General features: G+C 39.8%; 1 long non-coding RNA gene across 4 annotated transcripts in view; it reads right to left on the reverse strand.

Moving 5' to 3' along the window:
- Positions 1-15,509, reverse strand: part of LOC111561878 — a 172,635-nt gene that overhangs the window by 58,000 nt on the left and 99,126 nt on the right. For 3 of the 4 annotated variants that reach the window (XR_006583341.1, XR_006583340.1, XR_006583339.1), the window contains 2 exons: positions 2,262-2,369; positions 106-223 (listed from right to left, as the gene is read on the reverse strand). This is a non-coding gene — a long non-coding RNA (uncharacterized LOC111561878). Of the gene's footprint in view, positions 1-105; positions 224-2,261; positions 2,370-7,031; positions 7,063-11,505; positions 12,054-15,509 lie in introns of all 4 variants that reach the window. The other variant, XR_006583338.1, reaches the window with a different exon arrangement.

Genomic DNA, 15,509 nt, shown 5'->3' on the forward strand with positions numbered 1-15,509 from the left:
GTGTCTCCCTCTCTCTCTGCCCCTCCCCCATTCATGCTCTGTCTCTCTCTGTTCCCAAAAAAATAAATAAACGTTGAAAAAAAATTTTTTTAAAGAGTTACATACCCTTCCTTTTATGTTGATTCAGTGATTCCACATATATACAATGAAGCTCCTACAAGGTGCTAAGCAATGCATTTCGTATGAAGAAAACTATGAACAAGGTAGGTCTGGCTCTTGCTCCCTAGAGTTGACAAGTTAAAGGAGAAAAAAGAAAGTTGGTTAGTCCATGGCAATCAATATCATATAAACCTGCTATGATAAGGGCAGAATATATAGGAGGGGCTCCTAACCCAGACTTGGAAGGCTTGGCAAGACTTCTTGGGGAAAAAAAAAATCTAAACTGAGTCCCCAAAACCTGATCAGTTATTCAGGAAGAGGACAAAGAGAAATCCAAGCAAAAGAATCAGCATGTGCAAAAGCCCACAAGCAAGGTAGGCCATAGTTTGGTACAGCTGGAACCATTCAGGAGAAAAGTAAAAAGAAATATATTTGGACATTTAAACTGGATCTCGATTGTACATGCCACATAAAGAAGCTACACTTTATCACAAAGCCAATGAAAATGATTATCATGTTTTAGGCAAAAGAAGGATATGATTCAGTCATTCAAAAATATTTATTGAGCACCTACTATGTGCCAGGCATTGCTCTGGATGCTCAAAATAAATTGGTGAATAAATCAAAGATCTAGGCTTGGGAGTACAGGGCTGGGTAAGTCAGTAGGGTGTGAATGTTGATCTTAGGGTCATGAGTTCAAACCTCACATTGGGCGTGTGGCCTACTGAAAAACAAAACAAAACAAAAGACCCAGGCTTTACATGGAAGAGTGGGGGGGGGGGGGGGGAAGGCAAACAATTAATACTGAACATAAAAAATAAATTATGCAGAATGTTAGAAGGAGATAGAACAAATAGAACAAATAAAAATTTAAAAACGAAGCCATGCAGGCTAAGATGGATTGAGAGTGGGGGAGAAGGAAGAGAGCATGGCCAGATGCAATTTCATAGTCAAGGACAGGCCTAATACCAGTGATAGCTAGCAAAGACTTGAAGCATCTTATTGCTGGTCACTCTGCAACTCACAATCGACCCATGCAAACAGATTATTACTAATTCAAAATAAAACTTAGGAGTTTTTCATGTTTGCTCGATGTCAACAGTCTTGCTTACCCAACTTAGAGTCACAGTCCCATTTTAATTTAGAAACATAAAATTACTTTAGACTCCAGAGTCTAGAAATTAACTAAAAACCAGAAGTAAACTGAAATTTAGCCCAAACCTCAAGTATTTTCATAAGCTACTAATATCCTACGTACCCCTTGGGTATCTTTACTTAAAACTTTCTATACCCCTTAAGCCTTATGTCCATCGTTTTTTAATGTAAAGCAGATTAAAAATACTTGATATACGTCTATTCTTCCTGTGGCCACCCCAAAGACTTGCTTCCCACTGGAAGATAAAAGCAACCATATTTGGTCAATTTGGTTTCTGTCCTCTCTTTTTTTCTTTTCTGAGTTTATAATTGTCAGGAACAGCTGTGTGCATTGCCAATGCCTTCCCCAAAACTAACAGGGCTCTAACATACAAAACATCTATTCTGCTTCTAAATTTGTTTTTAATTATATTACAAGATGGAAAAAGAAATGCCTTAGCTGTTAACACTGGCTCAGTGGGGCCAACAGTAGACATAGAGCAGACACAAGGAAATACTTCAAAAAAATTTTTTTTTAGTTTGCCATGATTTAATAGCAGATATTCCTGGCTTTGAGTGAACTCTGCAATATCCCAGTGCGACAGGATAAATGATCGTCTACCACTATTAATTTTCGGTCATAATGTCTGAAATGCCGCTTCAAAAATAAATGCAGTATTTTCACTTTATTTGGTCAGGTAAATACTAAACTATTTTGTCATAATAACTTTACAACACTGTGTTTCACCTTGTCTTGCCTTGACTGCTGAAGGTAATAGGGACCGTTTTATTATGTCCATAAATTGAGTCAATTGACTTATCCTTATATCCTGTTTCCTGAACTTAACGAGAGATTCTGCATCATTAGGAAAACACACCATCCTGCAGCAGGATCAAAAGCAAAGGAAGCCTGATAATAAGTCATTTTGATTTCAGGGAATGTTCGCCAGGCAAACTTTCAATATTCTGGCAGAAGTAAAACAAATAACTGACTTTGCAAAGCATGGTTTGCTCAGAGCGGTACTTACGCTGGAGACATCCCAGAGGGGTCCACATAAAGGGAGAAAAAAAATCACTCTCTCTGAATATGAAGTGGCACTTGTAATGAATCTGTAGATTTAGGTGGTTCAACATATCTATCAAAGAGCACAAATCAAAATACTGTTTTTACCAGGAAACTTTCTAAAAGATTTTTACAGCCCTAGTTTTTAAAATTCAGACTCACAATAACAATCATATTCTTGGATTAGATCTTACTGTGAGAAATAAATGGTGAAGCCAAGGTATTCCTTCTGGCTTGTGAACACTGAAAGCTGTAGAATTTGTTGTTGTTGTTGTTGTTGTTGTTGTTGCTTCACAGGGCCTAAGACATAGCTCAGTAAACCGTTGTATTGTGGCACTGTATTAACCGAGACAATGGCAGAGGTGATAAGGTCCTCCATACTGTGTTCATTGGAGGATCAGGACCCAACCCACAAATACTGATGGTAGAAATGACTAGCAATCGTGAGTTTAAATAATTAATATCATAGACTGAATATCTGCACTGTGCTAAGCCCTCATCATAGATTACTTGCTTTGATTTTCACAACATTTCTAGGAGCTAAGTTCTATCATCATTACCATCTTATAGATGAGTAAATATAATGTGCTCAAGTTCACACAGCTGTTAGGTGGCATCTGCTTCCAAAGCCCGAGCTTTTGGAATCCAGGGTCCAAATCTTATAGGCTAACATCCAGAGAAGGCTCCCCTGCCAGCAGATAGCCAGAGGAGCCTGGTAAGAAATAAGCAAACACCCCACAAGTGCAGAAGAGTCAAAGACAATGGGCAAGGTTGAGCTGAGCAGGCAGGTTTCTTGTCTAATAATTTAGCTTCTTAGAGCCTGTACCCTCAGTAGACATATATTTGGACCTACTACTCCTCTGAGCCTCTCCCACCTGCTGAGATCACAAGGGAACTCTTCTGCAAGAGCCAGTGGACTTATTCCTCATTACTTGATAGAATTCCCAGATTCTCCCTCAGATCCCTAGACCAAAGAAGTTGAATATCTCCAGCTTCATAATAACAAACACAACCAGAGTAACTACTCTCTGAAGTATTGCCCCAAATGCTTATATGTTGAAGACCCAATTCAAGGCCACTGAGACTGGGTAACCTTCAGGCAGTCCCACCAGACAACAGGTCAGGAGCTACAATATAGAAACCACTTCAAGCTATAGTTACATAAGCCAAGTAATTTAGAGAACAGCAATTACAAATGAATTTCATTCATATTGTAAATCATCAAGGTATATAAGTATTCCCACTCTCCACTATACAGAAGTAAAAGTAAGATTCATTCAGCATTCTGTTGGAGTCATTAAAAAAAAAGAATTATAAACCTGGATATGCCTGTAAGGAGCTCAAATATAAATTATTAGGTAATGTCCAAGAAGGACAGTGGAATGATCTGACCTCTGCCAACTCTCCAGCTTCATCTTATCCCACTCCTCCTCGCTCACTGGTCTTCAGCCACATGGAACTACTTTCCATTTTTACTTCAGGGCATACATGCTTTGTTTTTCTGTCTGGAGTGGTCTTCCCACTCACACTCATCACCTAGATAATTCTTGTTATCTTTTGAGGTGTAAATAACAGAAACTCGAACTCAGCTGGTTCACATAATGAGAAACACTTCAAAAAATCTAAAGCTAGGGGTGCTCCACAGTTGATTTATTGAGCTCAGAAAGCTAAGAACCAAGATTCTTTCCAACTTCTTGCTCTGCCTTTGGTGAGTGGGATTTGTCCTCAAGTAAGCTTCACTCAAGGTCACCAGACATGACAACATTCAGAGGAAGAAAGGGTTGCCTCTAGGCTCTAACTTAACACATACCTAAACTTAACACATACCTGACTTAACACATACCTAAACTAATCAATGGCAAAACAATCATTATTAACTCAGATCAATCAAGACCTATATTCTGGGGCCATCTTCCCGGAAGAACATGGCTGGATAGAGGAAGTTGGATACATAAAAATTAAAATGGAGGATGGTAGTCCTTTAAGGAAAGAAGAGGAAACAGAAATTGGATATTTGGTAAGCAATCTATAAGGTGTGCTACAAACAACCCATTGGGTTTGTTACAGATGTCACTTTCTCAAGGAAAGACTTCCCTGAAACCCACCCCATACCCAGACACAGACCTCCCCACTATATGCTATCAGAGAACATTCTGCTTTTTATCATAGAGTTTATCACAATTATAATCAAATAATTATGTGTGTCAGTGTATACTTAATGTCTTGCTATCCCACTATACTCTCTTGTTTATTGCTCTAACCGCAGCACCTAGCATGATACCCAGCAGAGTCGTTTGGCCAAAATAGGGTCTCCTTCCACCATTGGAGCTGTACTGCTATCAAGACTCGCCTTCATCCCTTTCCTTCCAGACCTACAATTTTCAGTAGGTCAACTCCATGGACTCTAAGATGTTGACAGCAGTCAACCAGACTAGGAGTTTGTCTGCCTCCATGCCTCAGTGCCAGCAGCACTGTTGGCCGGTGACATGCCCTGCTCCATCTCCCTTATTCATAAAGGCAGCCTATGTCAGCCCCTGCCAAGAGAGCAGATGGCCAGGTTGTGTCCAGCTTAATCTCCTAAGGAGGTATATTTCCTCTTGCAGCTTACAACCTCCAAGAACAAGTACCCTATGAGACAGCAATCTGGCACTGGCTCATCAAAATTTCTCCAAACCAGTTTCTCAGGTGACATCAGAGTCAGATGCATACACTGTGTTTTATTCCCTTTCAGAGAACAACTGAGATACAAACACTGAGTTCTTTAGAGGTAGAAACACTTTGGAAAATTATTTAATCTTTCTGCATATCGTTTTGCTCATCTTTAAAATTGGAGTAAATCATCACTCTCCCATGATGATTATAAAACGTAACAGATAATAGATTTCATCAGTCTTATTGCAGTGACAGCTACCAGAGGGGAGGTGGGGAGGGGGGGGAATGGGTGAAATAGGTGACGGAGATTAAGGAGTACACTTGTTGTGATGGGCACTGGGTGATGTATGGAATTGTTGAATCACTATATTGTACACCGGAAACTAACATTACACTGTATGTTAATGTACTGGAATTACAATTTTTTTAATTAAAAAATTAAAAGTTAAAAAAAACTGTAAAAGGCCACCCACCAATGGAAAATAGGGACAGGTGGTGTTATGGGCCTCTGTTAACTAGAAATAAAACGACAACTTTGATTCTGCCTAGACTGGTTGGCCAGGCCTGGACAGTACTTCCTAAGAAGCTAAAGAAGCCTTCTGCATTTAGAGTGATTTGAGAAACTTCACCTTTAGAAATTAAATTAAGAGGGGCATCTGAGTGGCTCAGTCAGTTAAGCATCTGGCTTCAGCTCAAGCCATGATCTCACAGTTCATGAGTTCAAGCCCCGCATCAGGCTCTGTGCTGACACCTCACAGCCTGGAGCCTCCTTCAGATTCTGTGTCTCTATCTCTCTCTGCCCCTCCCCTGTCATGTTCTGTCTCTCTCTCTCAAAAATAAATAAACATATATTTTTAAAAAAAGAAATTAAATTAAGAGTAAGTAATTTTAGAAATTAAAACTAACGGGGGCCTGGGTGTTTCAGTCTCTTGGTTTCATCTCAGGTCATGATCTCACAGTTTCGTGGGTTCAAGCCCTGCTTTGGGCTCTGTACTGGCAGCACGAAGCCTGCTTGGGATTCTCTGTCTCCTCTCTCTCTGTCCCTCCCCCACTCGCACTGTCTCTGTCTCTCTCAAAATAAATTAATTCTTTGGGGCGCCTGGGTGGCGCAGTCGGTTAAGCGTCCGACTTCAGCCAGGTCACGATCTCGCGGTCCGTGAGTTCGAGCCTCGCGTCAGGCTCTGGGCTGATGGCTCAGAGCCTGCAGCCTGTTTCCGATTCTGTGTCTCCCTCTCTCTCTGCCCCTCACCCGTTCATGCTCTGTCTCTCTCTGTCCCAAAAATAAATAAACGTTGAAAAAAAAATAAAAAAAAAATAAATTAATTAAAAAAAAAAAAAGAAATTAAAACTGAGAGTAAGAGTCCAAAAGTCCTTCCAGTTACAGTACTCTAAAGGAACAGTATCTATCCTAGGAACCATGACGATGAGAACTCAGCAACTTTTTTCTGAAAGCTTACACCTTCCTCTTGTTATCCCATACCTTTCTCATTAAGGGTACTGGATGCTTAAACTCAAAGTCAGCTGGGAGTCAGTAGGTTAAGAACACCATATCTCACTCTATAGCTATCTTCTGGAGAAAAGAACAGCAGGGTGAAATGTGGCTGCTGGTTGCCTTTACAGAGGAAAGCAGCCTGCATCCCAGGGCCTGCACCAAGGAGGGCGGGAAAAAAAGACATCTCAAGGCCAGAGGAGTGTGTATCCCCTCTGAGGGCTTTCAAGACCATTGCTCCCCACTGTCAATACACCCTTCCAGGCAATGTCTTCTCTTGCCCTCAATGGATGTGGTGATACCATACTGTCTCAGGTCAATCTTAAACTGTGCTGGATGAAGAACGGACATTCCTTTTGCAAATGGACTGCGCCTCTCTGCCCATGGATCCTTCATCCCTGTGCCCTACAGACATGCAGTCAACACTGTAAGAGATCACATTCTATGAATGCAGTGATTCCAACCTGAAGAGTTCAAGAAAAGGCATGGCTGGAAGATGTGTTGTTCCACATTTATGCCATAAATTTAAGAACGACAGATTTTAAACTACAAGAAAATAACTGTCTTTTCCCACATACTCTGGGTAAGACTTACATTTGTAGTCATCAAGGAAGCACAGGACAATCTGAGATCATTGGAAGCCAGTATTCAAGGGTGGCAAGGTAGATGATGTCATATCATGAGTAGCGATATAACCAGCATTAAAATAAATGGTATTAGTTACTGCCGCAACAATAAGATGTATACTATTTCAATGCAAAAAGTTATTGAAAGCCATGTCATTGTAATAACAGTATTTCTACTTTTTTATTGCATGGGAAATATGAAATCAGCCAGGAATAACGCAATTAACAATAAAGAACATAAAGAAATGCTTAGACATGTACACTGATTAGACAATACACAAATATGTAAGTATCTCTTCTATACTATACCCATTATCTAAATCTCCATGAACAAATCACTTAACTTCACATAGGCCATGGATTTTGCAACACATTTTTAATCAAATTGCATAAATAGATGGAGTCCCACAAAAACATATTTGCCCAGGTCTCCACATGCCCTCAAGGAAGCCAGAAGCTCTGTTTCTTGACATCAGTTCTGCCCTCTACCACAGAAATAAAATTTTAGCTGAACATATATATAATCTCATAAAGATAATGTTTCCCAACCTCCTTTGTTGTGAAGTATGGCCATTTGACACTTCTAAGTTATGCCTCTGAAAAAGAAACGTGCAAGTGTTTCTTTGACCCTTTCCCTGCCCTTGCTGCCTGGGACTGGAAGAGAACTGGAGCACTCTTAGAACCGGAAATGGAGTCTTGGGATTAGGAAGGTAGAGTCACACTACAGGCAATGGTTCCCCTATCTCTAGATTGTCCTGGGAGACAGAAATAAAATCCTATTTAATTTAAGCCACTGTATTTTGAGGTCTCCTTAAGATAGCACTTTATCTAGGTGTTGGTGGGGAAGCCTGTGGGAGAATAAATCCAGAGTTCAGTGTTATTTTACTTTTTTTCCAAGTTCATTTATTAATTTTGGGAGAGAGAAAGAGAGAACACACGAGCAGGGGAAGGACAGAGAGTGAGGGAAAGAGAGAGAATCCCAAGCAGGTTCCATACTGATAGTATGACACAGGGCTCAATTTCGTGAACTGTGAGATCATGACCTGAGCTGAAATCATGAGTTGAACACTTAACTGACTGAGCTACCCAGGCACCCTGGGGGTTCAGGTTTATACTTGAGTCTGAAATGACTATGAAATATAAAAATTATGATATCACATGAATACTTGGATCCACAGTCTGAAGCTCATAAGAGAGATCTGTGTTTATTGACAGAAATGCAAGCCTTGTCAGCAGATAGATTTTAGCCAACCTTATTGAGGTATAACTTATAACAAATTGCACCTATTTAATGTGCTCAATTTCCTGAGTTTTGACTACTGTATACCTCTATGAAACCACTGCACAGTAAAGATACAAAACACTTCCATCACCCCAAAAGGTTTCCCTATGCTCTTTTGCAGTCCATCCCTCCCTCTGCCCACAGCCTCAAGCAATGCTGATTGGCTTTCTGTCACTACAGATCAGCTTGCATTTTCTAAAATTTTAAATAAATGGAATCATCTAGTATATACTCTTTATTCAGCCTTCTTTCACTTAGCATAATGCATTTGAGACTCATCCATGGTGTGTGTGGCAGTTTTTCATTCTTTTTTGTTGCTGAGTAGTATTCCATTATATAAATAACACATTTGTTTATCCATTTACCCATTGATGGACTTTGGGGTTGTTTCCAGTTTGGGGCTACTGTGAACGAAGCTGCTATGCACATTTATGTACAAGTCTTTCTGTGGACTTGTGTTTTCCAAATAGATGGGTCTTTTGATCTTTAGGAGCTTTTGAATGAAATTTCTCAAGAATCTGAGAAAAAGAGAGCCCGGGACCAATTTCTGAGATATTCTACATAGAGTTCGGAGAGAAGAAGAGGAGAAGCTCCCAAGATAGAGTTGGAAAGAAAGGAGGGAGTAGAAGTTAAATGTGTTGCTGAAGCCAAGAGAAAAAGTGTTTCAAAACGGCAGTAATTGACAGTTCTGACAAATGCCGCTGTGAGGTAGGATGGTCTGTGGACTAAAAAGTGTCAATTAAATTTGATAACATGAAAGTGATTGACAACCTTAGTAAGATGAATTTTGGTGGGGAGGTGAGGGTGAAACCAAATTGGAACTGGACAGAGAGCAGATAAGAAGTGAGGAAGTGAAATAATTATGTATGTACAAGTCTTCTCGGACTCTTCACGATGAAAGAGGCCATTGATGAGAAGGTGAAGCTAAGGGAGAGCTCTTTTAAGCAGGGGATACAAACGCACATTTGAACAGTGATGGGAAAGATTTTGTTTGGGAATGGACACCGGGAAGGTGAGTGAATGACTGGGGTCATCCAATATAGTTTTATTACGGAATGAGTCAGGCAAGGGGACCAACGGCCTTTGCAAGAAAGAGGTTGAAATGACCATGAAATTTAAGCAGATTGGGAAGAAACTAAAGATAGGAGGAAGTGGAGAAGTTGATGGACTAGAAGTCTTAGCCACGTACTGCTGTAGCAGAAGCAGGAAGGAGAAGAAGTAGGGGTTGAAGAGTAGCACGTTTGAGTAAAGGACTTCAAAGCAGTGCAGTCTATGGCCATGGCGAGTCTAGAGTGTGACCATGGAAGTGAGTGACTTCCGAGTGGAAAAGAAAGTCATTATCGATGTGGAGGTCAAGGAACTGAGGGACAGGGTGCTCACTATACAGGTTGCGCACACGGGTGACGAATTTGCCAAAGGCAAAGGCAGGAGCTGGGCTGGGGAAGAATGCCAGTGCCAAACATGCTTGTCTCTATAAAAAGGTCTGACTCCCTCATCAGGATGCACTGATGCACTGGGCATGAGAGGGGAGAATTTCAGCGGGGGCATGAAAGAAAAGCTTAAACACACGAATACAGGCTGTAAGATGGGAGTTCCTCCTCAAATCCAAAAAGTATGACCATCCATGAGTCAGGGGGCAGGGTAGGAATCTGGCTTTTGTGGAAGCTCTTAATTAGTTCGAAAACCATTCTTGTGGCATTTATGTCTTAACGAAAGAATACTAGAGAAAATCTATGTTTCTTCAATTTCCAGTAGAAGTTGTTCATGTAGCCAAAGTACCAGTCCTATGAGATACAGCCACCATTATTTTATATTTATTACTGTACTTAATCTTTTAAGAAAACAGGATTAGCTTTCAGATTAAACACCATGTAAATGTTGCACTGTACTCTAATTAAAATGAATAAGCTAATTAAACCAGAAAAAAAGTTCAAATAAACCCTTGGGAGTGTAGCATTAAAGAATATACCCTTTGTTAATGCTTTGTGATGTGAATAAAGATTATAGCACATTAGAGATAAATATTAGTTGCATTTTGTTATATTTAAGGTCCCTGGATCATATATCATACTATTAATGGCTGGATTATATTAATTATGTCTGCAGACCAAAGCAATATTTGACAATACATGATATATAGTATATTATAACATGACTCAATTCTGAATAACATTGTTCACATAGATTTCAACTCTCATTTTCAAGTTAGATTTCTGGGAATTCTTGTGTTTAGTTAATGCCAATAGAAATGAGCCTTTAAAGGAAAAAATAACAACTTTGTAGCAGTAAAGGCAGAAATGCATTCATTTCATCCTGCTTGTTACACTAGGATCCTAAGTACATGTAACGGTTCCACTGGCACTATTACTACCAAGCAAGGGAAAGTGCCTGGGAGCCCTCAATGAGTGTTCAGTCCACAGCTCATTGCCACTGAAGTCAGGCCATGGTCTGCTGTGTAAACGTGCACTGAGGGGCTCCTTAATGCACAGATTATGGGTACAATAGGCCATTGTTGCTCTTCTCTGCATATACACATTCTTGGGGGAATTTAAATATGTATACTATTGCTCAAACTCAGTATAATTTCTGAAATTGTTCTTATCAGCTAAGTCACATAGCTTTAATGAGGACTTTCTTAGTTTGCAGATGAGGGATTTCTCCACTAAACTATTGATATTCCAGTCCACTGAGACTGTCTAAACCCATTTCACAGTTTGTCCTTAATGTGGATTAAGACACTTAGTATCCTGAGAAACTTAACAGAAGTCCATGGGGGAGGGGAAGAAAAAAAAAAAAAGGAGGTTAGAGAGGGAGAGAGCCAAAGCATAAGAGACTCTTAAAAACTGAGAACAAACTGAGGGTGGATGGGGGGGTAGGCGGGAGGGGAGGATGGGTGGTGGGTATTGAGGAGGGCACCTTTTGGGATGAGCACTGGGTGTTGTATGGAAACCAATTTGACAATAAATTTCATATTAAAAAAAACAGTATCCCCTCACTTAATGTGGATTCTTGACAATTCCTGCAACAGTGTCTTGGTTTTTTGTTTTGTTTTGTTCTGTTTTTTGAGAGAAAGGGCACCAGTATGCAAGGAGCAGAAAGAGAGAGAAGTGGGGCTCACAAACAGGGTTCGTGTTTTATCTGATGTGGGGTTCATGCTTACCTGAAGCGGGGCTCATGCCCACCTGAAGCGAGGCTCCAGGTCACCCAATGTGGGACTCGAACTCATGAACTGTGAGGTCATGACCTGAGCTAAAGTCAGATGCTTAATGACTGAGCCACCCAGGTGCGCTGCAACAGTGTCTTTGAATTCAATTTAATCTGAGATCATAGATGGAAAGATGAATGGAAGGGTAATAGATAGATAGATAGATAGATAGATAGATAGATACATACATACATACATACATACATACATACATAATTCATATGATGGATGGATGCATAAATAGTTAATAGATGGATAGATAAATGTGATAGATGATAGATAATTGATTGATATATATGGATAGATAACAGATGATTGATGGTTGGATAGATAGATAATGGATAGACAGAAATAGATGAGACAGAAATAGACAGATTGGGGTAGAGGCGGCAGTGGATATCAACCACTATCTGGTGGTCTCAGAGTCCTCTTCTCTCTGTAGAACCATTCGTTATTTATAGACAGCTAGCAGTGTCCTGCAGAGTCCCCCTCCAAGGAGCCAGCTGTGTAAATCAGACAGAAGCACATGAGGAACTTATAGGAAATCTACTCAAATGCCTCCTAGTCACCACCCAGTCGCCTCAGTAACACATAACCCACATCCTTACCATTGTCCGCCTTTACAACACCCACTCTTCAGATTAGTATCCTAATAGTCAATGTGCAGAATATTTGTCCCAGACAATAGATCATTCACAGTGGAACACATTTTTAATCTATTTACCTAATAAGCCTGTGTCATTTCAAACTTACAAATACATGGGAGAGAAACATTTGATAAAGCCCTCCCCCACCCAGTCTCAACAATTTTACTGGACTGCAGGGATGCCTTACAACCTGAATTGTGCTCTGCTTCCTACAACTCACTGAACAAACTTGCAGGCTTTCATCAGCCACACCAAAAAACAAAGCCGAGCTGAGTTTGTTTTTGCTGCTTGCAGATTTGACTACATATTATTTTTATTGTTAGCATTATTATATTGCAGTTTTATAGCCTCTTTTTTCTGAGGAGTAGAAAGAATTTCATCTTCTCCCTTCAAGATTACTTTTCATTTCCCAGAGTATGGAAGAGAAATTGAAGATAAGGAGAAGAAAAATCAGCCACAATAAAAAGAAACGAAAAGGAAAATGGAGAAAATGTAATATTTGGAACAAGTCCTTTCTACCAAGTATCGATGGATTCCCACACTCTGAGAAATGCATTTAAAGCTAACTCTTATTTGGGCACTAATAAATAATTATTTACGTTAATTTAGTTCTTTTATTCAAAGCAGTTTTATATTATAACTGTAATTGGAATAGCTAACATATATTGATGCGTGCTATGTGCTAGGCATTGCTCTAAGTGTTTCACATGTAGTGACTCAATCTTCACAACAACCCTATGAGGTAGATATTATGTAATTATCCTCATTTTATAGATGAGAAAACCAAGGCACTGAGAGGTTGAGTAACTTTCCCTCCATCACTTGCCACTAAGAAATGGTGGAGCTGGGATTTCTCTTTCTCGTTACCACTATACCTTAAGGTAGATAGCAGTATCCCCTCCTTACAGGCGAGGCTCAGAGGCCAGGCGATGGGCCCAAGGCTGCAAATAATAGAAGATCTGGGGTAGAAGAACCACAATTGGGACCGGGTCTCTTCACCCAAAATCTGGTGATTTTACTCCAAGAAAGTGCATTATCTTAGAGAACAACATACGTTGCTGTGCTTTTGTCTAAGCCTTTAAAAAAATGCGCAGGGCATGCATAATTGGTGAGAACCGAGAGCAGTAGCACAGTGCCAGACACAAGGAAGAAACAGAACCGTCAGTTTCCCAGAACGTCCTATTTACCGTCATCTTGTTTTACCGAACAGAAGCCAGAAACGGCTTCTGTTTCTCTGAGATGGACTCCAAGGCACCAGCCTCACATGAACAGCTATGACAGAACCTCCCCGCTGTCTCTCCAGCTCTGCCAGAGAAGGCTGAATTCAGGGAGAACTGTAGGGATGGTGGAGCCAGAGGGAAGCCGGATGAGACTATTGAGTAAATGATCTCACCACCCCAGCCTGGACCACCTGCTTTCACCAAGAAATCCCCATTCTTGTCAAAGTCAGGCCACACTGGCATAGAAAAGCACCCCCTGCACCCCGAAAGCTCCGGTGAGCTATGAGACCATAAACAAATCATTTCATCTGAGTTTCAGGAACATTATTAGTAAAAATAACACAAAATAAAAATAAAAGCTTATTGTCAGATAAATTCACCTAATTTCTCATTATCTTACATTTGTGATGCTAAAAAATGACACCCTGCATTATAAGTGGAAAATCTGAGGTGAAGGCTAAAAGATTTACTTAGGGCCACACAAATCCCAGGACCAAGTTTGCTAAATTTCCAGATATTTTCTAGATCCAACCATGCAAGTTTGTATTAATTATCTTCTTGCTACTTATCAGATATTTTTTAAAAAAGAATTTGCATAATGATATTTATTCCAAGTTAGCTATAAATTGTTTTTCTAACAAATGCTGTGCACTGAAATATTATACTTTCCTGGATTTTTTTTGACCATGTTAATGGTTCTACAGGTAAGGTTAATGAGATAATTAGTATTATATCGTAAATCCACCCTGCATAAAGATTGCTTCCTTTTATAGTTCTAATTCCAAAACAATTAATGTCCTAATCTTCTTATAAAGTAGTTCAAATTTGAAATGATTTGAACTAATGCAATTATTGTAATCAATATAAGTATTGAGATGCCATAATAATAAAATATTTTAAAAGTGCCAGTAATTATACAAAATTCTGTGTGTGTGTGTGTGTGTGTGTGTGTGTGTGTGTGTGTGTGAAAAGACAGACAGAGATAGAGATAGAGACAGAGAGAGGACGAGAATAAATATGTCAGGGTTTCCATAAAGAGAGTCGCTTTGTAGTACATGAGACATTTACAAAATCCATGCTGATTTATGAGTCAGCCATTTTTGTTTCTGCTGTGTTCAACATCTTGCATTTGGTCATATTGGATTGCCTACCATTAATACACTGACTTTATCTGGTTCCATTACTACTGGGTCCTTCCTAAAGAAAGGTTTTATCAGTGTTAAGGAAAGGGAATTAGGGGTGCCTGGGTGGCTCAGTCAGTTGAGCATCTGGTTCTTGGTTTTCACTCAGGTCATGATCTCACAGTTCATGAGTTCAAGCCCAGTGTCAGGCTCTGCACTGATGGTGCAAGGCCTGCTTGGGATTCTCTCTTCCTCTCTCTCTGCCCCACCCCACTTGTGCTCTCTCTTTCAAAATAAATAAGCTTAAAAATTTTTGTTTAAAGAAAGAAAAGGAATCAATTCCATAGGTTAAAAATTCTGCATCTATGGCACACAAAGCTTTTCATAAATAAGACTTTTTATTCTGTTAAATACATATTTTTTCTAATATTCTATTATTAGAGGCACCTTACAGGAGCTTAAATAGGAGAAAGAAATAGTTTGCTGAATGATAGCAAAATGAAATGAACATTTGTCCACATATACATGCAGTTGCTTTCTATTCGGCTATCCTGAAATAGAAATTTACACAAAATGTTGATCCAACAATAAGCCACTATTACTGATGATACTCACACCTAATATTCTTTTTTTAAGTTTATTTACTTATTTTGAAAGAGAGAGCCAGTGCATGTGTGCGTGCACACACACAAACACGCACACACACACACACACACACACACACACAATCAGGAAGAGGCAGAGAAAGTAAGAGAATCTCAAGCAGGCTCCATGCAATCAGCACAGAGTCCAACTCAGGGCTCTGTCTAACTGTGAGATCATGACCTGAGCCAAAATCAAGAGTTGGATGCTTAACTGACTGAACCAATGAGGCACCCCTAACACCTAATATTCTTATTCATTACCCACAAAATACCTTGAAGCTGAGAGGTTTGATCATATCTGTGCTCCACACTAGTGGTCACCGAACT

The sequence above is a fragment of the Felis catus genome, chromosome C1 (genome assembly GCF_018350175.1).
Source record: "Felis catus isolate Fca126 chromosome C1, F.catus_Fca126_mat1.0, whole genome shotgun sequence".
Taxonomy (NCBI): domain Eukaryota; kingdom Metazoa; phylum Chordata; class Mammalia; order Carnivora; family Felidae; genus Felis; species Felis catus.